General features: G+C 43.7%; 1 protein-coding gene across 19 annotated transcripts in view; it reads left to right on the forward strand.

The window, feature by feature from the left end:
- The window catches only part of ATXN2 (ataxin 2), a 1,876,777-nt gene that overhangs the window by 73,982 nt on the left and 1,779,297 nt on the right, over positions 1–23,498 (forward strand). The window contains exon 1 of one of the 19 annotated variants that reach the window (XM_078667454.1): positions 19,430–19,460. The exons of the other annotated variants lie outside the window; for them this stretch is intronic. The gene's annotated coding sequence lies outside the window, so the exon portion shown is untranslated. Of the gene's footprint in view, positions 1–19,429; positions 19,461–23,498 lie in introns of those variants that run through there. 19 annotated transcript variants of the gene reach the window in all.

A 23,498-nucleotide genomic window follows, 5' to 3' on the forward strand; every position in this document is an offset into this window, starting at 1 on the left:
TCAGGCCATGCCGCGGTGATGCTGTTGCTGTCCTCCCACCCCCGGCTGGGCTCCCCACTGGTCAGAGGTGCCCTTCGAGACACTATTCTGCAACGTCCAGGAGTGGTAGCGTAGATCCAATGAGGTATATCAGACTACCTTACACACAATGACACCCTGATATCTCTACCTCTGTATTATGGGAAGTGCTCAAACAGTAAATAGGGGTGAATTTATTGTGATCTCAGCCACCAATAATAAAACTCAAAAAGTTAAATGGGAGTCCCTTACCAAATGAATCAGAGAACTAGAATGCATTCATCAACTCACAGGCTCGAGAGTTTGGCGTCCGCTGTCAACCCTTTGCTCCCAGTTGGCGGCCAAAGTTTTGGTTTGGGCAGAATACGCTGCTCTCTGTCTAAGCCATTCTTTCTATGTCGATGGAGATAAATGTGGCTAACTTTTAGCAATCAAATTGACCGCTCCGTAGCAGAACCTAGGGGTGCGCTGTACTCATGCGCTGGGGTGGGGGGGGGGGTGGGGGTAGAGAGCTAGTGATTGACGATAAAGCCATAGCAAATACCTTTAAGGCAATTCTACATACACCTATACTGAGGCCAACACTTTGACCACATGGACAGTACCCAGCATCTTTGATCTGCACAAATGACTCCTCATACAAGATACACCCGAGTCGCTAGAAAGAGAGATAAGTATAGAGGAAGTCATGTCGGCCATCTCCCAGCTCAAATTGACAAAGTCCCTGGGCCCTGATGGGTATTCGTCTGCCTTTTGTAAGACCCTTTGCACCATCTTAACGTCTCTCCTGACACTGTTATTTATCTCCTTTGCCGACCCCAGATCAATACCGGCCTCTATGTTGGCTACCTCTATCGCCGTCATTCCCAAACCGGGCAAAGACAAGTCGCAATGCAGTTCATACTGGCTTATCTCCCTTTAAAATGGGGATCTGAAATTTTTTAAGAGCATCCTGGCTCGCAGGCTCCACCCATACATGCCTTCCATTATTGACCCAGACCAAACTGGTTTCATCCCCCAGAGACAGACGAGCGACAATACCAAGAGTAAACTACTTATTATTGAAAAGACCCTGCATGCCCCAGGTGAATTCATGCTCCTAGCGATTGACTCGGGAAAGGCCTTTGATAGGGTCCACTGGCCCTTCCTGGAGCAGGTCCCTACACATTTTGCACTGGATGAAAAATTTGCAACACAGATTCTAAATTGCTATTGCTAACCCACGGCGACGGCCATACCTCTGCCTGCTTTCCGAGGGTGTGCCCTATAACCCCTGCTATTCGCTCTCTTTATGAAACCTTTGTATCCGAGAGTACGAGACTACCGCAAGATCACCGGAGTGGCCTTAGGAGGCGATCACCACATCATAAGCCTATATGCCGACGACGTGCTAGTGATGCAGGCTGACTAGTCACGATCCCTGTCAGCCTTCTTGAGGAAGCTTGAGACCTTTGGGAACACATGGGCAATCTGGTTAACATAGAGAAATAGGAGGCACTCTGCCTTTCCCTACCATCTCAGATGATGGACCAGTTGAGGAGGCAATACCCCATCCAATAGGCAGCTGAGCCAATCCCTTCCCTGGTTATCAACTTGGCAGCCACCACGCAGTCAACCGCCTCCATCAACTACGGCATATTGCACAGGCAAATCCGCAGCAACTTAACTCGCTGGAAACATCAAATTTCCTGGCTAGGAAGGGTGGTGACTATTAGTATGATTATCTTGAAGATACTATATCTTGTTCAAACTCCAGCTGCTAAACTTCAAGCAGAGCTACTACAATTTATTCGGCAAAGGAAGAGATTTTGCATTAAGAAAGCTCTGGGCTTTCTCACCCCTGGTGCCAGGGGCTTGGGCATCCCTTCCCTCCAATTATACTGCCAAACCGCCCAACTGCGCTACTTGGTTGAGTGGAACGAGGCTGGATCTGAGAAACCCTGGTTATTTTTGGACGGAGCAGTAGCTGGCATGTCCCTATGGAAAGTTCCCTTTCTGAAGAAAACGCAGAGGCCGTGGTACTTACATCTGTCCCGGATCACACGCCTGACGATGGTAGCATGCGACCAGTCTAGTGTCCGATACGGACTGACTTCCTTTCCTTCTCCCATAACACCGCTATTAGACAATCTGGACTTTGGCTCGGGAGTGGGAGCTGCGTAGTTTGTGAGATGGCGACAATCAGACTGTTGCTCTATGGGCCACTTGTTTGAGGAGGGAGTGCTCCCTTTCACTAATGTGCGCACAGACTATGGACTCCCTGATATACAGCAGCTCACTATATGCAATTTCGGCATTGGATACTAAACCCTAAAATAGGCCCAACTCACAGCGAAACATCACCCAATACAAAAAATGTCTACTCACTGAAACATCGGATAAAAGACTGATGTCTGAATTATATGCATTCCTGAATCACCTAACAAACATAACCTTACAATGCTAGCTAGGCCAGATGGGTAAGGGACCTTGGGAGATCGTTGGGAGGCAAGGAATGGGAGGAGATATACCACAGAGCTACGCACACAGCCAGCAATGTGGCAGTCACAGAAACACTCACCAAAGTTGCTACATGTTGGTATTACACTCCGGTACGACTTAATAGAGTCAGTCCGGCGTGGAGTGCAGACTGTTGGCGGGATTTCGGGGCACAGGGGACATTGGTACATATCTTATGGGACTGTCAGCAGCTTCTTCAATACTGGTCACAGGTACTCCATGACCTAGATCTGCACTTCGACACCCAATTGCCATGATTCCCTGCATATGCAATCTTGGGTCCATCAAATCCATTAACGCACGCACTAAAGTCCAGGAGAGGAAGGCAGATCAGCTTAGTAAGGGGGGCGGCTATATATAACATTCTTATGCACTGGGGCAATTCACAGATTCCCACTCCTACCGGATGGCTTCACAGGTTGTGGAACATACTAGGTAGGGAAAACATCACGCTCACACTTGCTGGGCAGGGCGCCTCCTTCAGGGACTTATGGCGCCCCTATTTGACCCTACTTTCACAAGACTTCCGGGAACTGACCTGCCCTAAATACCTCTGCCTACCGAGGATGGCCTCACAGTCCTAACCAGATCACTCAAGAGCAAAGAATTGTTTTAGCCATTTCATATGTATTGCAGATCAGAAGTAAGTGGTGGGGAGGGGAGGCTGTGTTGATATGGGGATTGTTTGCCGAACATCTGATTGCATCAAAATGTTTGTCTGCTTACCGGCTCCTGAGTCTCAGAGAGGCAGACTTTGCTGATTTAGGTACTGTTTTTAAAAAAAAAAAAACAATAAAAAGGATTGAACCATACATTTTTAGTAGGTCCGATTTAGTACAAAAGTACAGGAGCAGCAAAGTCCACCCGGTTGCAGCCGTAATTGAAAGTCCTCTATTGTCCATGGATTTTAGACAAGAATCCAGGGTCTCAGAGAGATGAAGATTCGCAGATCTCCATACAAGTAAGATATCATTTGAAACCGTGCTGGAGTGGGAATCTACTTGGGGCATAAATAGCTTTGTGAATTAAAGTGACTTAAAAAGGATATACTTCTTCACTGGCATCTAAGGTGGAGAAGCTAAAATTGGGCAGAAGTGGTTGTTGCAGTTAATGCCACAAACTAATCATGCTAAGCTATATAATTTTGAATATTCTGTAATTTATTGATCAAAAAGGAAGACAAACTCATAAAGATGGTGTGAAGGTAATCTAAGTGTGAGGATATACATTAAGAATTGAATCTTTTGAGAAGGTCAAAGAGGATAAAACACACCTCATAATAAGTAGGTGGTAAAAGCGAGTTAGTAGAGAGTTGATTCTTATTCCCAGGTTATTCATCAGTTTCGCCCAGAGGGGAATTGGGCCTAGTGAGGCAGGCCAATAAAGAAAGATCAGTTAGAGTTTTAGACTCTTGCCAGAGCTTGAAATTGTTTGTAGGTCAATGACTTCCAAAAATATTTAACATTTTTTATGTTGGTTGTGTTGGATGATCTACATAGGGCAAGGAGCGTAATCTCATTTAGTTTCGTTTAAGTTTTCAAGCCTACATTACTCAGTGGTACATTATTTATTTTTACTAGTCATAATCCCATTGCAATGCCTCGTAGGGTGGTTTTTAAAGTTTTCCATATGATTTGAGGGGAGCAAAAAGTACCTTCATTTATTTTTTTGTCAAAGAAACAAAGATAGCTCTTGTAAGCTGATTCATAGAATGTGCGTTTTGTAGTAGTTCTTAGTTAAGCCTCCACACGTTGGCACTTGTATCTGTATTTGCAATAGTGTATGATCGTGAAAGACATACATTTTTTTATTTAAGAAGTTTTCTATAGCGCTAGCCAGACCCCAGGGTATCAGAGCGCTTTACAGTAGGTACAGCACAGATAATCAACAGATAAAGAATAGAGGGGAGACATATCCACAGAGGAGCGAAAAAAAAAAAAAAATAATGAAAGAGCAACACATTGAAGTAAATTACATTTTCAAGGATCTTCAGAGTCTTAGAGCTGGAGCGGAGCTCGATCATTGTTAATTGCTCCCCACTATCCATTTCCAAAGGAGCGGTTGAGGAACAGGTCTTTGAGTTGGCGTTTGAATTCTACATAAGAGGGAATGATTCTGATATGCGGGGGGATGGCATTCCAGATTCTGGGAGCGCTTCCAGTGAAAGATCGGTCAGCAGTTTTTTTCTTTCTGGTCTTAGCTGGGATGAGTAGAAGGGAGTTAGAGCTTCTTAGGTTCCTGGACTGACCTGCTTTTATGAGTTTTTTTGCCAGGTAATCTGGTTTGCCGGTGTGAAGGGCTTTATGGGTGAGGCAAGCTGTTCTGAAGCTAATCCGCATTTCTGCTGGGAGCCATTTCAGTTCCTTGAGTGCGGGGGAGATATGATCATATTTCTTGATACCGGTGATCATTCTAGCAGCCGCATGTAGCGTTGTTTTGATGGGAGCCAAGTGTGATTTTGGAATTCCTGAGAGGACTGCGTTCCCATAGTCCAGTCTTGACAGAACCAGAGATTGGGTGGCCTGTTTGAGGTCATTGGGCGGAATGTAGGGTTTTAATTTGTTCAGTAGTCTTAGGCTAAGGAACGCGTTTTTGGCCGAATTCTTGATGTGTCTCGTCATATTCAGTTTTGGATCGAGAGTAATGCCTAGGGATTTGACAGAGTCCGCTAGAATCAGATTTCCATTAAGTGCATCAATGGCTTTTAACCACTCGGCAATTTGTGGGTTGTCTTCCTTATTTGAGATGAGGAGTGTCTCTGTCTTGTCAGGGTTAAGTTTTAAGTGATTGCTTGTGAGCCAACGTTGGACATCTTTCAAGACATCATTGAGTCTTTGTATGTCTTTGAGAGAGGTTGTTTCCAGATAGATCTGGGTATCATCTGCATAGAGATGGAAGTGAATGTTGGCTTTTCTGAGTAGTTTGGAAAGAGGTTCCATGTAGATATTAAAGAGTTGCGGTGAAAGCACCGAGCCTTGAGGGACTCCCCTGTTGACTTGTTGGAGGTCGGAGGTAAAGTTTTTTATTTTTATTTTTTGTGTGCGGTTGTGGAGGAAGGAGGAGAACCATTTGAGGACAACCTCACCAAGGTCGGCTCTTTCTTGGAGAGCCCTTAAGAGGAGTTTGTGATCAACAGTATCAAATGCTGCCGAGAGGTCAAGGAGAATGAGGAGGCAGCATTGGTCGGAGTCTAGAGATCCATGTATATCGTCGATGATATTGAGGATCGCCGTTTCTGTGCTGCAGCCTTTTCTGAAGCCAGACTGGTGGGGGTCCAGGAGGTTGATGTTGTCCAGGTGCTGGGTCAGTTGATGTAGTACGCATCTTTCAAGTGTTTTTGAGAGAAGGGGGAGGTTCGACACAGGTCTATAGTTGTTTAGATCTGTCACATCTAGTCCGGGTTTTTTCAACAGGGGTGAGACTTGGCCCATTTTGAGGCAGTCAGGAACCACTCCGCTTTTCAGGGAGCTATTTATGATTGTGCTCCAGAGCGGGGCTAGAGCGTGCTTCATTTTTTTGGTCAGTAGGGGAGGAATGGGATCAAGGATATGGGCTGAGGGTTTGGAGGTGGCGATCAGCGTGATTATCTCAGTTTCTTGGATAGGATGGATACATGATCTGACACTAATATAATGTAAACAGAAATATCCTTCACAAGAGGCAGGTAGGCATGTTCATTAAGAATGTAATTGATCCTTGAGTATTCGCTGTGGGCTTATGAAAAAAAAGTTAAAGTCTCGGTCACCTGGTTGTTTGCGCCAACATTTTTTTTTTGTGTGTGCAAATTCTAAAGAGGAGTTTGTGCCATTTAGCCAGATGATTCCTTATCTAGGTTTCCTTCCCTAGAGAGATAGAAATCTCCGTCTTAGACAATGTAATGATAATGGGGAGACCTCCAAAAGCTCAGTTCATCCACAGTAAACTCTTAAGTTAATGCCATACATCTTATGTCTGTCGTCTTGTAAATGTGTGAAAACCAATTTCCCTTATTGTCCTACTCTTCTGATATAGTTGAAATTGTAATTTATTTTTAGCCATGTGATTGATAGTCCCGTTTTATATATAGATTGGGGGGGGGGGGGCATGTCTACCCTGGACTCTAGGAAACACTATTGTGCCAGATACACAACTCTTCTGCTTTAGAGTCCCTGTCTAAGATGAAGAATGAAAGAAAAGTATGTATGTCTGAATTAATGTAACTCAAACCAGTCAGAACAAAGTCCTTGGCTGTTCAGTTATCACGAACACCGGAGATAGTTGATAGTTGTTGTAGCTGTCATGCGTATTTCGTGTTGAGCCAAATTCGATCGGGGTTGAAATGGACTAGTGTTTGACCATATCAGTAATTATTCACAAGACTTTGCCTTTCTAGTTGCAGTTAAGAATCCAAACCTGCGTTAAACCAGAATATGCAAGCGTCTCTTGAGCAGTATAAGATTAACTACACCAACGGAATTATTACCAGAAGGTACCATAACACTCTGTAAACAGTCTTTTGATTTTAGCCTGAATATCGAATAATCATGTCAGCAGTGATTAATTAGCTCTGTCCTAGGTCCACTCCAATCTCCATTATTTTTCTGCCCATTATTTCAGCTTGGCATCTCACTTCAGTGCAGACTTTTCCCAAATTTTATTTTTCTTCTCCTCCTTTTTCTCCCTCTCTTTCGGAGTGTGATTCTGAATGTCTTGGCATCCAGGTCTGGATGGCCTTGCACTTTCTCAAGCTTGTAGTAAAACTGAGAACTGAGGTCCTTCTTTTTTTATTCTTCCCTTTCTTGCTCTATCCATCTCTCTTGCCTCGTTTAGTTTTTTCTCATTCCATCTACTATTCATTTCTTTTCTTCGGCTCGTAAAGTTGGTTTGGGAAACAGCCTTTACAACTCTGGCATCACCAAGCAAAGCCTTTACCACACGTTTTTACCTTACATATGCCTTTACCACAATGCCTTTACAATGAAAGGTAAGTAAGTAAGTACGTATGTATGTGTGTGCGTGTATGTGTGTGTGTGTGTGTGTGTGTGTGTGTGTATGTGTATGTATGTGTGTATATATATATATATATATATGTATATGTATATGTGTATATATATATATGTATAGCGTGAACAAGGGCTCGTGTAGCCTGAAACGCGTAGCTGTTTTTCTCTGTGCCAAAATAAAATCACTGCACCTGATCCTGTGGTCCGTTTCCTTTCTCGCTGGCGTTGCAGGACTGCTTGCCGGAGGTGTTGTGGAGTTTCCGTGAGTGTGTGTGTGTGTGTGTGTGTGTGTGTATATATATATATGTATGTATGTATGTGTATGTATATATATATATATATATATATATATATATATATATATATATATATATATATATATATATATATATATATATATATATATATATTATATTATATTTCCACAAGTGTCCGGGCTTCCCTCTTCACATGCCTTTCCGCTTCACACATTTTTAGAGTTACCGACGCGTTTCAGGGAACCAGCCCCTTACTCATGGGCTGCTGTGAAGAACTCTCTGATGTATCATCATGTTTCATTACTGACTTTTTATTGAGACAAGCTTTTCTGCTTGAGACAAGCTGAAAGGCATGTGAAGAGGGAAGCCCGGAGGGCAGAGGACTGTTGTGTGCCTCTCAATTGCTTCAGGCACTTGTTGAACAATATCGATACACAGCAGCCTGGCCGTGGAGAGAGCACAATCGTATGCTGTTACCAGGAAGGCTGTCAGCAGGACGAGGCTTTCAGTTCCAAACAACCTGGTATTATGTGGAGCACAGGACTCTTTTTAAAGCAGCGTGCCTGACCGCAACACCGCCTACTAAAGGTACTTCAAAACAATGCTTTATTTACGTTCCGACTCTCGACTTTACTATAGGGTGATATTTATAATTGCATCATAAAGGACTGCAAGTCCCAGCGAACTCTGTTTTGGCGGTGCACTGAGCACACTCCTACAGGGGGATTGTCTCAATAAAAAGTCAGTAACGAAAAATTATGCATCATCGAGAGTTCTTCACAGCAGCCCATGAGTAAGGGCGTGGTTCCACAAAACGCGTTGGACTCTCTAAAAATGTGTAAAGCGGAAAGGCATGTGAAGAGGGAAGCCGGGAGGGCAGAGGACTGTTGTGTGCCTCTCAATTGCCTCAGGCACTTTGTTGAACAGTATATATTAATATATTTATGTGTATATATATATATTATGTGTTTATATATATTAATGTATGTGTGTGTTTAACCCCTTCGCTGCTAGGCCTTTTCCCCTCCTGTGCTAAGCCTTTTTTTGGCGATTTGGGGTAGTGTGCGCTTAGGCCCCTGTTACTTTTTGACCACATACGGTATCCACGCCAAATTTGCGTCCTTTTCTTCCAACATCATGTGGATTCTAAAGGTGCCCAGGGTTTGTGGATTCCCTTGGAGGGGTCCCAGAAATTAACCTAAATATAGTGACATTTTTGTTTTTTTCATAAAAAAGGGAAAAACGGGCTGCAAATGAAAGCCTCTGGGTTTTTCCCTGGAAATGTTATCAAAAAAGGGTTTGTGGGGCCGAAATCTCCATTTTCTCAGCTTTTAGGGAATGACAGTCTTTTGTCAGAGAACCAACATTTTTCACACAGTTTAGGCATTTTTCTGGGACATAGCCTATTTTTGCTATTTTTAGAGCTTTCCACCTCCTTCCAGTTAATGGTAGAAATGAGTTTGAAAGCAATAATGGATCCTGGAAAGCTATACATTTTCGAAAAGTAGACAAAATTCTGAATTCAGAAAGGGGTCATTTGTCTAAATCCATGAAGGTTTCTTTATAGAAACAGTTAAATATTGGAATAATTGAAAATTTGTTGAAAAAAACAGCCTTTTGTCTCAACGTTTTCACCTATAACTTTTTGTAATTTTGACAGCTCTTGGAAAGCAATATACCGTTACATTCGTTAGACCTTCCTGGTTGTGGGGATATATAGGACTTGTAGTTTCACCAAGAGCCCGACGAACCCAGATCCAAAAACTGAGCAGTAACTTGCAATGGTATTTTTTTTAGTTACTGGGTATGGAGCACTTTTTCTTGGAAAATGTAGACATGGAAAAATCTGTATTAAAGACACCTATGTATTTCTGAATTGGGTACAAATTATAGAGTTTAGAAACAGTATATAATTGGACATTTTCAAAATTGGGAATACTCATACTAGCATGAGAATTATTGGTCATTTTTGAAATTCTTTTTTTTAAACACAATGTCTTTCATTGGGAAGGGAGAAATGCATGAAAACTCAAATGGTAATAACAGTTGATTTACAAATCTGAATTACCCTAAGTCTCCCGATAAAAACGGTACCTCACTTGTGTGGGTCGGCCTTGTGCCTGCGACAGGAAACGGTGCAAAATTTAACGTGGTCACACCTCAATTTTGCAGTTACAAATTGACCCTTTTATGGCAAAGTGCCTAGCTGTAGTTTTTGCACCCTAGCTTTGCCGGCACCTAGGGAAACCTAGCAAACCTATACATTTTTGAAAACTAGACACCCAGGGGAATTCAGGATGGGGTGACTCGACTGCGTACCACCAGGTTCTGTTACCCAGAATCTATTTCAAAGCTAAGAAATTGACAAAAAAACACATTTTCCTCACATTTCTGTGGTGGAAAGTTCTGGAATCTGCGTGGATCAACAAATTTCCACCCACCCAGCGTTCCCCCGGGTCTCCCGAAAAAAATGGTACCTCACTTGCCTGGGTCTGCCTAGTGCCTGCGACAGGAAACAGCGCAAAACGCAACGTGGTCGCACCTCAATTTCCCAGTGAAATCGTGCCCTTTTTGGGGAAAGAGACTACCTTTTGTTTTTGAACCCTCAATTGGTAATAACAGTTGATTTACAAATCTGAATTACCCTAAGTCTCCCGATAAAAACGGTACCTCACTTGTGTGGGTCGGCCTTGTGCCTGCAACAGGAAACGGTGCAAAATGTAACCCCTCTTGCAAAAGCTGGTGGTTTTGACAATGGTGACAATGTCAAAACCACCAGCTTCTGCAAGAGGGGTTACCTGGGTTTTTGGCCCCGTGCTAGACGTCCATCTAGGGAAACCTACCAAACCCATACATTTCTGAAAAGTAGACACCCGGGGGCTTCCAAGGAGGTATGGCTGGCGTGGATCCTCCAACGTTCCTTTACCCAGAATCCCTTGCAAACCTCAATTTTAGCAGACAAAAATCAGTTTTTTCACACTTTTTTGTGTGGGAAAGCGTGGCATCACTGGGCTCACACAAATTACCTCCCACCCAGCGTTCCCCAAGGTCTCCCGATAAAAATGGTACCTCACTTGCGTGGGTAGGATAGTGGCTGCAACAGGAAAAGGTCCAAATCGTACGGTGGAGAATTTAAAATACCCTATAGCAAAACTACCTTGATTTTTTTGGGGGGGGGGCACCAGAGATTTTGGCCCAGGGCTCGGTGGCAATCTTTGGAAACTACCAAACCCAAACAGTTCTGAAAACTAGACACCCGGGGGAGTCCAGGGAGGTATGGCATGCGTGGGTCCCCCAATGTTTTCCTACCCAGAATTCCTGGCAAACCTTAAAATTAGGTAAAAAAATCACTTTTCCAAACTTTTTTGCATTGGATCTTCGTGCCGGCAAAAATGTCCTACCACCCAGCGTTCCCCTTATTCTCCCGAGTAAAATGATACCTCGCTTGCGTGGGTGCCTCAAAGCAGAACAGGCTAAAAATGAATTTAAAAAAAAATAGTATTTAGGTTTGACAAATTAAGCACCCCACCGTAGTCACAGGCCTTTGGCCCACCCACACAAGTAAGGTATCCTTTTACTCGGGAGATCAAGGGGAGCGCTGGGTGGTAGGACATTTGTGCCGGCAGGGAGATCCCACCCAAAAATGTATGGAAAAGTGTTTTTTAACCTAAATTTAAGGTTTGCAGGGATTTCTGGGTAGGAAAACATTGGGGGACCCACGCATGCCATACCTCCCTGGACTCTCCCGGGTGTCTAGTTTTCAGAGCTGTTTGGGTTTGGCAGTTTCCAAAGATGCCCGCCAAACCCCGGGCCAAAAACTCATGGGAGCCCCCTTGTAAAACCAAATTGTTTAGAATGAATTAAGTTTTCAATTTGAGAGCGTGCGATTCTTGGGACAATATTGCATGGAAATTGTGACAGACAATTTCAAGTTTGCAGGAGATTGTGGATAAAAAACAACAATAGAATTCACCAGAAAGACATGACCATATACTCCCATGGTTTAACAATAATATCTAAATTTAGTAAGTTATTTATAGCTATAATGTACACCTTAACAGAGTTACTCAAAAGTCAACATCTATTCCTCAAAGACACCCACATACAGGTTGGATTTGGCACGAGGGCGAGTGATGGTTCAGTACATAAAATTTTATTAACAAGATATTTCAAAAAAATGAAATGCTCTGGCAATAAATAAATGCATAAAAACCGAACCTGTGACTCGCAACTCGTGAGCTGTAAAGCCACGACAAGGCACCAACCGTTTTACAGGCCATTCACGCACCTTTCATACCTGATACAAACCAGACCATTGACACCATCCGGAAGGAAAAGCAACACATTACAACAATCACAATAAGGGACAAGGTACACCCTACTGCAGAAAGAGAAAAAAGACAAATATTACTGCACAGCCATCTAATCCGCAAGCACACACACATACTGGTTGGATTTGGCACGAGGGTGAGTGATGATTCAGTACATACATTTATATTCGCAAGTAATTTCACAAAAATGAAATACACTACGTATAATTGAAAGTATGATAAACTGAACCACTGACTCGCAGCTCGTGAGCTGTAAAGCCACGTCAAGGCACCAACCTCTTTACAGGCCATTCATACACCTTTCGTACGTGTGACACATACAAAACATTCACACCGCCAGCCGCGGTCCCATCACATTTCAACACTCACACCAGCAGACAGCGCCATTCAAGGGCCCATCACTTTCACACGCCCACATTTCTGACACTGCAACTACACAAAATGATGGAATGCGTGGAGTGTCACTCAACTAGCAGTGTGTGTAGTGACCAACAGAAAGTAACTACTCACACACCGCCTGCCGAGCGCCAGTCCACCCACACCACCATCCAAGCACCAGACCATGCACACCGCCAGCCAAACACCACTCAGCGCGCACCAACAGCCAAGTACCACTCCACACACACCACCAGCCAAGCACCACTCCACGCAGCCCACAAGCCAAGTACCACTCCACGCACACCACCAGCCAAGCACCACTCCACACACACCACCAGCCAAGCGCCACTCCACAAACACCACACCAGCCAAGCACCACTCCGTGCACAGACAGCCAAGTACCACTCCACGCACACCATCCAACCAAGCACCACTCCACACACACCGCCAGCCAAGCACCACTCCGTGCACAGACAAGTACAACTCCACACACACCACCAGCAAAGCGCCACTCCACACACACCACCAGCCAAGCCCCACTCCACAAACACAACACCAGCCAAGCACCACTCCGTGCACAGACAGCCAAGTACCACTCCACGCACACCATCCAGCCAAGCGCCACTCCACACACACACCGCCAGCCAAGTACCACCCCGTGCACACCATCCAGCCAAGCACCACTCCACGCACACCGCCAGCCAAGCACCACTCCGTGCACAGACAGCCAAGTATTACTCCACGCACACCACCAGCCAAGCGCCACTCCACACATACCACCAGCCAAGCACCACTCCACACACACCACTAGCCAAGCGCCACTCCACGCACACCACCAGCCAAGGACAAATCCAAACACAACACCAGGCAAGCGCAAGAGCACGCACACCGCCAACCAAAGACCAGACCACGCACACTGCCAGCTAAGCACCAGTCCACAGACCCCGCCAGACAAGCACCAGTCCACAGACACTGGCAGCAAAGCGCCAAACCATGCACACCGTCAGACAATGGACACTACACGCAAACCAACATCATACTTAGGTTTTTTTTAAAAATAAAAGAGAAACAAAAACAAATTGCAAATTGATACAAATCTACTAACTCAACAACTAAATCTAAAAAGACTACACAGATGCCAACTTTAAAACTGAACAATAAGTTTTAAAGAATAAAGACCAACCAGTTCACTTTACCACTCATGGATGCTCCCAAAAATTATTTTGCGTGTGGTACAATCTAAAACAAGCAGGTACACACAGCCCGGGGTTTGAAGGGCAGTCCGGGCAGTACATACGAACCTCCTTCCGCAAACCTCTTCGCCAACAGACTCTACATCTCCGACTGGGAAAGTCTTTTGAAGTTGTAGGAGGAATTTGATCAGGAAAGTGGCGATCTTTCAATCTGGCAACATCCTCCACCACTCCAACTCTAGGAACACTTGCCTGTTCCACTAAAACAAGGCTGCCTATTACAGACTCCTGAAACTTTACAAAAGTCATCTTTGACTGGGGACAAGATTTCTGGAACACAACAAAAACATTAAAGGTTGCAGAGTGGAAAAGATGGATAGCCAACTTCTTGTACCAAATGTAAGCCTTACGAAGAGCAGCATACGGTTCCAACCTCTGATCTACTCTGTCAACACCACCCATGTGCCTATTATAGTCCATTATGCACACAGGATTGCGCGCTTCTGCAACCTGACCCCAAACAGTCACCGGTTCAGTGCTTTCATCATGTATTGTAGTCAACATGTAGACATCTCTCCTGTCTGAAAACTTCACAGCTAGAAGCTCCTCACAACGCAATGCACTGCACTGTCCCCGAGCAAGCTTTTGACAAACAAGTTATTTTGGGAAACCTCTACGGTTTGAGCGGATTGTGCCACAAGCAACAGTGTCCACTTTGGCCAATTCCCTGAACAACCGCACACCAGTGTAGAAGTTATCGACATACAAATGATGGCCTTTGTTAAAAAATCCACGACTAAGTTCCCACACAATTTTCTCAGTCACTCCAAAAGTCGACGGACAACCAGGGGGGTTAATCCTGGATTCCTTACCAGTGTACACCCTGAAATTAGAGACATATCCAGTCTCACTGTCACACAGCATATATAGCTTAATTCCATAGCGTGCCCTCTTACTAGGAATGTATTGCCGAAATACCAAGCGGCCCTTGAACAACAGCAAAGACTCATCCACTGCAATTTCTTTCCCAGGATAAAAGATCTCAGGAAATCGATCAACAAAATGATCAATGACAGGCCGAATCTTGAAAAGACGGTCACATTCAGGGTGATCTCGTGGCAAAGAAAGACTATTGTCAACAAAATGCATCATCCGAAGCAGAAGCAAATACCTATCACGACTCATGACTGCCGGAAATATAGCTGTTGCCATCAAGGGACTAGTAGACCAATATGAAGCCATTGATGGTTTCCTAAGCAAGCCCATCAAAAAAGTTAAACCCAAAAACTTTTTCATCTCCTCCAAATTTGTGGGAGTCCACCGGGTAGCTCTAGCGTGGGGCTTAAGGCTGGCACTGTTCACCCTCAAAAAATGTTCAGCATACAAATTAGTCTGCTCTACAATCTCTGCCAAAAACACATCATCCATAAACAACTTGAAAAAACCAATAGGCAAAAAGTTTTCATTGTTTACCCTACACCCTGGAACACCAGTAAATTCAGGCAATGCTGGCTGCACCATGCCTGGTGCAACCCAGAGGTCAGAACTTTCAACGTGAAGTCTAGCAGCCCCAGGCTGCAGCCCAGATGTCTCTTGCCGTACTATTGGCACAGTAATGTCCTCCACAACCACAGGCACAGCAATGTCCTCCGCAACCACAGGCACATCATCCACACCAAAAGTAGCTTCATCAGCACTCAGAGTGTCTTCATCATCAGATGAAGCCATGTGTAGAGAAAACTCACTACCTGAATCTTCACCTCCCACCTCTGGCTCAGAATCTGAGTCAGTCTCTGGACCATGGTCAGAGGAAGAATCAAAAAGCATTCCAACAACTTGCTGAGCAGTAATCCGGCGGCTAGCCATTATCCTTACAAATAAAGGAGTCTGCACAAACAACTCAACAACCCAAACACTGTGCAAAGTAAGATAAAAAAATGTAAGCCTTTAAAAAATCACAAATATCTATATTTAGAAAAAATATACAATTCACTTACAAGAGACAACTACACTCATCAGCACCTACTCTGCAAAGACACAGCAAATAGGCAACGATATCCCACTAGAAAGAAGAAAAAAAAACTTACATCTACAGAAGGACACATCAAAAACAAAGGCAAAACATGTTTTACAATCTCAAAAAACAGAAACCAAACATACTCGTATTACTACACACTTTGCAAAATAAACAATTACATTACAATTGAACAAAAAAGAGGTCTCTTACCAAACACATGCAACAACAGAACCACCAGTAACGGAACCGCACACTGCAACAATCTAAAGAGAAAAAAAACAATACACATTAGAAGAAACAAAAACAACACACAACTAAGTAAATCAAGTGGTAAGATAGGATTTTAAAACTCTAGTTCAAATATAAGACCCAAACGCATTGTACCAAAGGAATAGGAGGTTCTGATACAGCGGTAATTCCCTTACATCTGGGCTTTGCAGGAAAATAATGACAACTCACTGTCAAATGGCACTTCAGTTACAGACACAGACCTTATGCTGGTTTATGTTAAATCAGGATTTGTTCTCAGTGGCGTCAGGCAAGGCTACCTTCTTGCTCCTGTCTCATTCTGTTTATATATTAACAGCCTCCCCGCTGATTTCTATGTAGATCTTAAAAGATTTTCCCGGACTGGGCGGCGAGCATGTATCCCTCCTTCTTTTTGCAGAAAAGGAGACCTTTTTTAAGTAAGACCCTGTTGTTTGCTGAACAGATTTGCAAATTTCGGCTCAGAGAGAGGATTGACGAGGCAAGCGTTTTATTGTTTAAACAGGCACAGTAGAAATGCATTGAGAAAGGTTATATTCTCTGTTGTTTGGAATAACCCAGAATTATCTATTTAAAAGAAAATCACTTTCATTAAAAATGCTTTGTCGAAAGAGGAATAACATAATTTAATCATCTGTTGAAGGTTTGGTGGAGTAGTGTGGCTCACTGGTTGGAGGCAGCAGGCCTGAGAGCAGAAGTCAGCCCGGGACCATGGTTCAATTCCCGACGCGGCAGGGTCGTGGAACTTGGTCAGCGGACTTGATAATTCTCGCTTCGGTGCTTACTCTAATCAGGGGTTCCACTCGGCAACTCTGGGCATTAGCTTGCCTAATCTCCACAACGGCCCCACCAATTCCGGGGATGCCTGGCTCCACCTTGGGGACTCCGAGCAAGGGACCATCCCACAGGGAAAGCCAGGACGGGTTCCCCAGAGTTATACTGCGCCGGGACGCCCCGTTGCTGGGGCAGCTGTGCGCTTTACAAGTATACTACATTTACATTTACATTTACAGGCTATGTCACAGGGTATGTCCCCAAGGGGGGCAGAATATAAATCATTATAAACGTGGGCCACCGGGAAGCAACCCTACGGAGGGCAAAGAGGCCAAATAAAGACACGGCAGAACATACTTTTGAAAACAAATTGGCCCAAGGAAGCAACCCTTGGCCAAGGGGTCGCTCCCTATTAAAAAAAACAAAACCTGGAGTCTAGTGGGCTTTTCTATCCCCCCCCTGGGTCCAGAAACGGTAAATAAAACAGCCGATCTGCCCCCAGGGGGGCAGAACAGTCTACAATATTTATAATGCCCCCTGGAAGCGACCCTTGCCAAAGGGGTCGCTTCCTTTATTAATATAATAAAATCCCTGGTGTCTAGTGGGCTTTTCTGCCCCCCCCTGGGTCCAGATGCGGCCCACAAAATGGCTGATATGCCCCCAGGGGGGGCAGACAAGTCTAAAAAAAATTATGGGCCACTAGGAAGCGACCCTTCCCCAAGGGGTCGCTTCCTTTATAATTATATTCAAATCCCTGGTGTTTAGTGGGCTTTTCTGCCCACCTGGGTGCAGATCGGCCAAAAAAAACAGCTGATCTGCCCCAGGGGGGGGGGGGGGGGCAGAAAAGTCAGAAAAATAATTTGTCCTCCTAAGGAAGCGACCCTTGCCCAAGGGGTTGCTTCCTTTATAAATATAATTAAATCCCTGGTGTCTAGTGGGCTTTTCTGCCCCCCCCCTGGGTCCAGATGCGGCCCAAAAAACGGCCGATTTGCCCCAGGGGGGGCAGAAAAGTCAGTAAATATTTTTGCCCCCAACAGGAAGCGACCCTTGCCCAAGGGGTCGCTTCCGATTTCAAAAAGAAAAGTAATCCCTGGCTCTAGTTGGCTTTTCTGCCCCCTGGGTGCAGATCGGCCAAAAAAACGGCCGATCTGCCCCATGGGGGGCAGAAAAGTCTGAAAATATATATGCCAGCCAAAGGAAGCGACCCTTGCCCAAGGTCTTCGGATGCGGGGGACAGTGGCGAGGGCGACGCTGGCGGAGCGTAGCTGGCGGGTGGGGGAGTAGAAGTTGATTAGGCTGTTGAGGTATGCTGGGCCGGTCTTGTGAAGAGCTTTGTGTGCGTGGATGAGGAGCTTGAAGGTTATCCTCTTGTTGATGGGGAGCCAGTGCAGGTCTCTCAGGTGGGGTGTGATGTGGCTGCGGCGAGGGATGTCGAGGATCAGATGTGCTGAGGCTTTCTGGATGCGTTGCAATCGTCTCAGGAGCTTGGCCGATGTTCCTGCTTAGAGGGCGTTTCCGTAGTCCAGCCTGCTGGTGATGAGGGCCTGGGTGACTGTTCTTCTCGACTCGGTGGGGATCCACTCGAAGATTCTGCGGAGCATTTGCAGGGTGTTGAAGCAGGATGAGGAGACGGCGTTGACCTGTTTAGTCGTGGAGAGGGTGGAGTCGAGGATGACCCCCAGGTTGCGTAGGATTACCAATGTGGTCTGCTGCCTCGGTGCTCATAGCAGATGGTGCAGACATAAAGGGTGGACCAAGCTCCCCTGAAATTTGTTTCAAAATTCACTTTGCTGCACTCAGTGACCGGAGTTCAATGTCCTTTTAATGTGGGCACAATCGAACTGACGCGTTTTGTCCCTTGCGTCTTAAGAAGCATTGGCGAGTCCATTTTTTGTCACTTGTATATAGTCAAGGCCCGTCCTGCAAGTAATGTAGCATTCTGGGACCTATAGCTCTTAAACATTAAATCAGCAATCTATGTACAAATTCATCAAAAGTATTGCATCCACTTTTAGAAAGAGTCAATGTTTATTTAATGATGAATCGTCATATACAATCAATCATTCGAAAAACCCATAATTATGGACCATTAACATACGTTAACGAGTCAGTCTAGTAAATTGCGACCTCAGTGATCAATTCATGATTCCTTACCAAAATCACCATATGAATCCCAATTCTGATAATGCCTAGTCTTTCATAATCTTATTAACTCAACAGTTCTCAAAATTAAACGAATAAACTCCACACTTCCTGATATTCTCTGCAATGTATTTTTGTATGAAAAATTATCATAAATGCACATTTAATGCACATTTAATTCTTCATAATTGAGATGAAAGGGAACTTGTGTTTAAACCAAATAATATATTTAGATTCAAGCTGTCGTAATTTCTTAGTTCTCTCAACACCTTATTCGTGTCCCATTACCTATGGCATAGCATTGCATTGTTTTCCAATCACTGTCTTCATGTTGCAGACAGTGTTTAGCTTATACATAACTGATATCTTTGTTGTACAGCTCTTGTATGTTCCAGTATCCTCTTCATGAGGATACATGTGGTGCTTCATATACATTGTAGTCCATATTCACACACTGCGGCATAGACAAGATATTAGAATTTACATGTAATTGAATTTTTATTTTTTTATTGTTATTGGATCAACGGTTCTGTCCTAAATGACCTTCATGTTTTTTCCAATTTTACAGGCCTTGCAGCTGTTACATTTGATAAAACCAGTCTGTAAGTTGTTCAACCAATTCTTTGTTCTAGATTCTGAAAAATTACTTCTTGCTAGTTTGCCTTTTAATGATGGTGCTTTTCTAAACGCTATTTGTGTCCTACTGCCTAATCTGGCTCCAACATCCGAATCATTGGCTATCAAATGCCAGTATTTGGTAAAGATCCCCCAATTGTCTTCGCTCTCTTTAATGTATGTTAGTACCAATCTTATTTGAGTCCAGTCCTATCCATTCGAATTTCGTTTTCTTTTTTCTCAATCGGAGTTTCTGTAGGATCTTTTAGTTCAACTCTTTCAGTCCTCCTTTTTAGATCACTCAATTTGTAGCCTCTGTGAAAGTTTGTTTGATTGTTTGTGCCCACATAAAAAGGATTTCAACTCCAGTCATTGAATGCAGTGACCTGATTGGTAAAAAAACACCCCCCCCCGCCCCCACACACACACACACACCCTCCCTGTTTAGGTGTTGCTACGGTTATAGGGTTTAGAGGTTGCTAAGGGTAGAGGGTGGCAAGTGCGTTTTTCGGGTTTGGGGTGGTAATGGTGTTTTAGGGTTAGGTTATAGGATGGTAAAGATATTTTTTGGGTTGGGTAAAGTGGTAAGAGCATTTTTATGGTTTAGGGGGTGGGTAAGGGCATAGCTTGGTAATGGTATTTTTAGGGTTTAGGGGTCGGCAGGGGTATACAGTGTTAAGGGTATTTTTAGGTTTTAAAGGTTGTGTAGGTTGATATAAAAAAAGTTTGGAGCTTAATAATATATTTAGATTCTAGGACTCGCAGTTTCTTACTCTGTCTCCCCCCTGTCATTTTTAGGTACTTGAAACAAGCAAAAAAAGCTATGTAAATCCCTGTTACTTTGATAAACTTCTTCAAAGTGCCAGGCGATAAGATAATTAATATCCTTATTACTGATCGCCCACATGTGCTCTAGAATCTGCTTCTTGGCGGGATGTTTCGTGCTACCAACATACCGTTTATTACAGGAACATACCAAGCAATAAACGGTATATTCGGAATTACAATTAAGAAGCAAATTGATTTTCCAGCGGTTTTGGGATCATTGATGTTAATCTTGTAACTAGAGACTTTTTTGCTAAACTTGCATGCCTTACAACACATGCAAGGAAAGAAGCCAGTGATTGGATCTTTTTTAGGGGGTGCGGTCTGGCAATTGGAAAATACTCCAGACAGATCAAATACTGCGGGAGATCACCCATAGATTTCCCTTGTCTATAGGTGATCATGGGCCTAGATGGGCGATCTCCCGCAGTATTTGATCTGTTTGGAGTATTTTTCAATTTTTTGTGAAAATGTGCATGATTTGTGCAGATCTGCAATTGAACTGCGTAATCATCCTCACCGGTTCCGTGTTCCCACTGCCAGGATCTCTATTTTTGATTTTTTTAGTCACTAACCGCCCTCTCCTGGAGATCTTATTAACTTTGGTTTGTGCAGCTCGTAGGCTATTCATAGAATAACCTCTAGCTGCGAAACGTTTGAAAGCTCCCGTTTTGGCTAGTTGGTATCTGGTCTCCTTTGTACAATTTTTTTTAATACGCAATAACTCCATACGGTATATTGGAGATTAAGCTTTTAGGGTGGTGACTCCCAGCGGGGAGGGTTGCATTTCCTGAGGTGGATTTACGGTAAAGTTTGGTGAGAAGTCTACCATTTTTGACATACACATCAAGATCCAAATAGCAGACTGTCTTGCTGCTGGTAGTGGCAGTGAAAAATAGATTTAATTCATTGTCATTCAGAGATTTGACATACTCCTCAGCCGAGGAGTGGTCGCCTCACCAGATGACAAAGAGGTTGTCTATATATCTGGGCCACAGAGTGAATTTATCAACCCATTGTTAATTTGTCCCAGGCCACGTGCTTCTCCCACCAGCCAACGAAAAGATTTGCGTAGCTGGGGCAAAGCACGTGCCCATCGCAGTCCCCCGTTGCTGCTTGTACAACTGTCCTGCAAAGATGAAAATATTGTTCTAAGCAGAATTTCGTCATATTCACAAGCATTTGATTGTGTTGAAATTTTAGAGGTCTTTTCCCTAGGAACCATTGAATGGCATGTAGACCTGGGTGTGATGGGTAGATGTGTATATATACTAGTGATTTCTAAAGTAATCAACATGTCTGACTCCATGATTGTTCCCTCTATAAGTATCAAAAAGTCCTGTGAGCCTTGTACATAGGATGCTAGCTCCCTTACCGTTGGTGATAAAAACAAATCTATATAGATGGAACAATTTTCTAAGAGTTTGCATAGATGCCACTATGGACCTCCCTGGGGGGTTGACCAGATCTTTGTGAACTTTGGGTAGATGGTAAAAAGTGGGAAGAACTGGATTCTCACAGTATAGAAAGAGAAATTCATCATGATTAATCATTCTTTAGTTTCCCATTCTGAAAGAAGTAAATGGAAAGTACGAATACAGTCAAGATATTCTGACTTGAGTATAGGTGTATAACACTCCAGGTCATTTAGTTGTCTCTTCACTTCATTGTAATAGGTGTCTTTATCCAAGATGACAATTTTCCCTCCTTTGTCTGATGGTTTGAAAATTAAGTTGTCATCATTTTTAAGATCCTGTAATTATTCCCACTCCTTTCTGACAAGATTGTACTTGTTCTTCATTGGGGTTTTGTTCGTCATAAGTTTTTTAAGGTCAGAAACAATGGCCTCATTGAAAATGTCTATTGCATCTTGTGGTGTCTTTGGTATAGTTCTTGATTTGGTCTTGAGATGGCTTCTCCCTCAGATTTGAGTAATCCCCATCTCTTACTTGTTTCTCCAAGGCGGCTTGCATAATCATTCCAGCCCTGCTATGGTCATTTTCAATGATAAAAGTACTCCCAAGGTGTTCAGATCATTTCCAGTGATTATAGGTCGGGGTCAGTTGCTATTGCCCCACGGTTTGTATAGTTCGTATTAGGGTGAAGCAAATGGATTTTCTGCAGCTTCAGTTTTTGAATATATTTGAACAGATCAATCCTAATCTGAGTATAACCTGGTTCGATAGTAGGACAAAATGTTAGACCGTACTGTAAAACCCTAGTCTCATCAGTACTACTCAGAGTCCTCTTGGAAAGGTTATATCTTTCTAAAAAGGTGAGGGTTCAAATTACTTAAATTATGTTTTGGTAGCTCACGACTTATGCGGCAGGACCATGCTGCTATTATCAACAAAACTGAGTGTTCAAATGACGCGTCACAATCTAGATCAGGCAGAATTCTCTTTTATTGTATATAAAAACATAAGCAACTCTGTGCACCCAACGCGCTTCGGTCTTGACCTTGCTCGCGGTTGAAGTTTGACAGTCCATCTTTGCTGTTAGCGATCACTTGTAACTTTGCTTTATATCATTTTTAGCCCTCCAGTGGGCTACCCATGTGGGTTCCTAATTCTGATGCATTCTGGTACTAGTGGTCGCTAACCATTTCATTTCAACCCTCCAGTGGGCTGTGCCACTTCTGCCTTGCTGTTAACATTGTTACTGTTTCAAAAGCCTTTTTGCTCGATGCGTAGCAGCATTCATTTTCAAGGCTGTATGGACCCACTTGATATTGCAATGATTCGCTGCAACGGCCAACACCTATATTTATCTTAGTTGATTATGGTCTACATTGTTGGGTGATGGAGAGAGGAGTCACAATCGGGCAGCATTCTCTTTTATTGTTTATAAAAACATTGGCGACTGTGCATCCAACGCGTTTTAGTCTTCATTGACCTTGCTCAAATGGGCATTGGCTTCTGCAGCGGATCACTGCTGTACCAAGTGGGTCCGTTCAACCTTGAAAAGTAATGCTGCTCCGGAATGAGCAAAAAGGCTTTCAAAACAATAACTGAATGAATTTGTCTGATCCCACGTGTGCAAGAGTCAGTTTGTGGAATTTCTGTGAGTGCTTTCAATTTCAAAGGACATTTCAAAAGAGATATCCAGGATCTTGCCTCAAGAAACTTTACCCAAATATTCGACTCGTCGTCTTCTCTGTCTGGGAATGCCTAAAGTTCCGAGATTGCTTCTTCTTGAGC

Source organism: Lissotriton helveticus, chromosome 11 (assembly GCF_964261635.1).
Source record: "Lissotriton helveticus chromosome 11, aLisHel1.1, whole genome shotgun sequence".
Taxonomy (NCBI): Eukaryota; Metazoa; Chordata; class Amphibia; order Caudata; family Salamandridae; genus Lissotriton; species Lissotriton helveticus.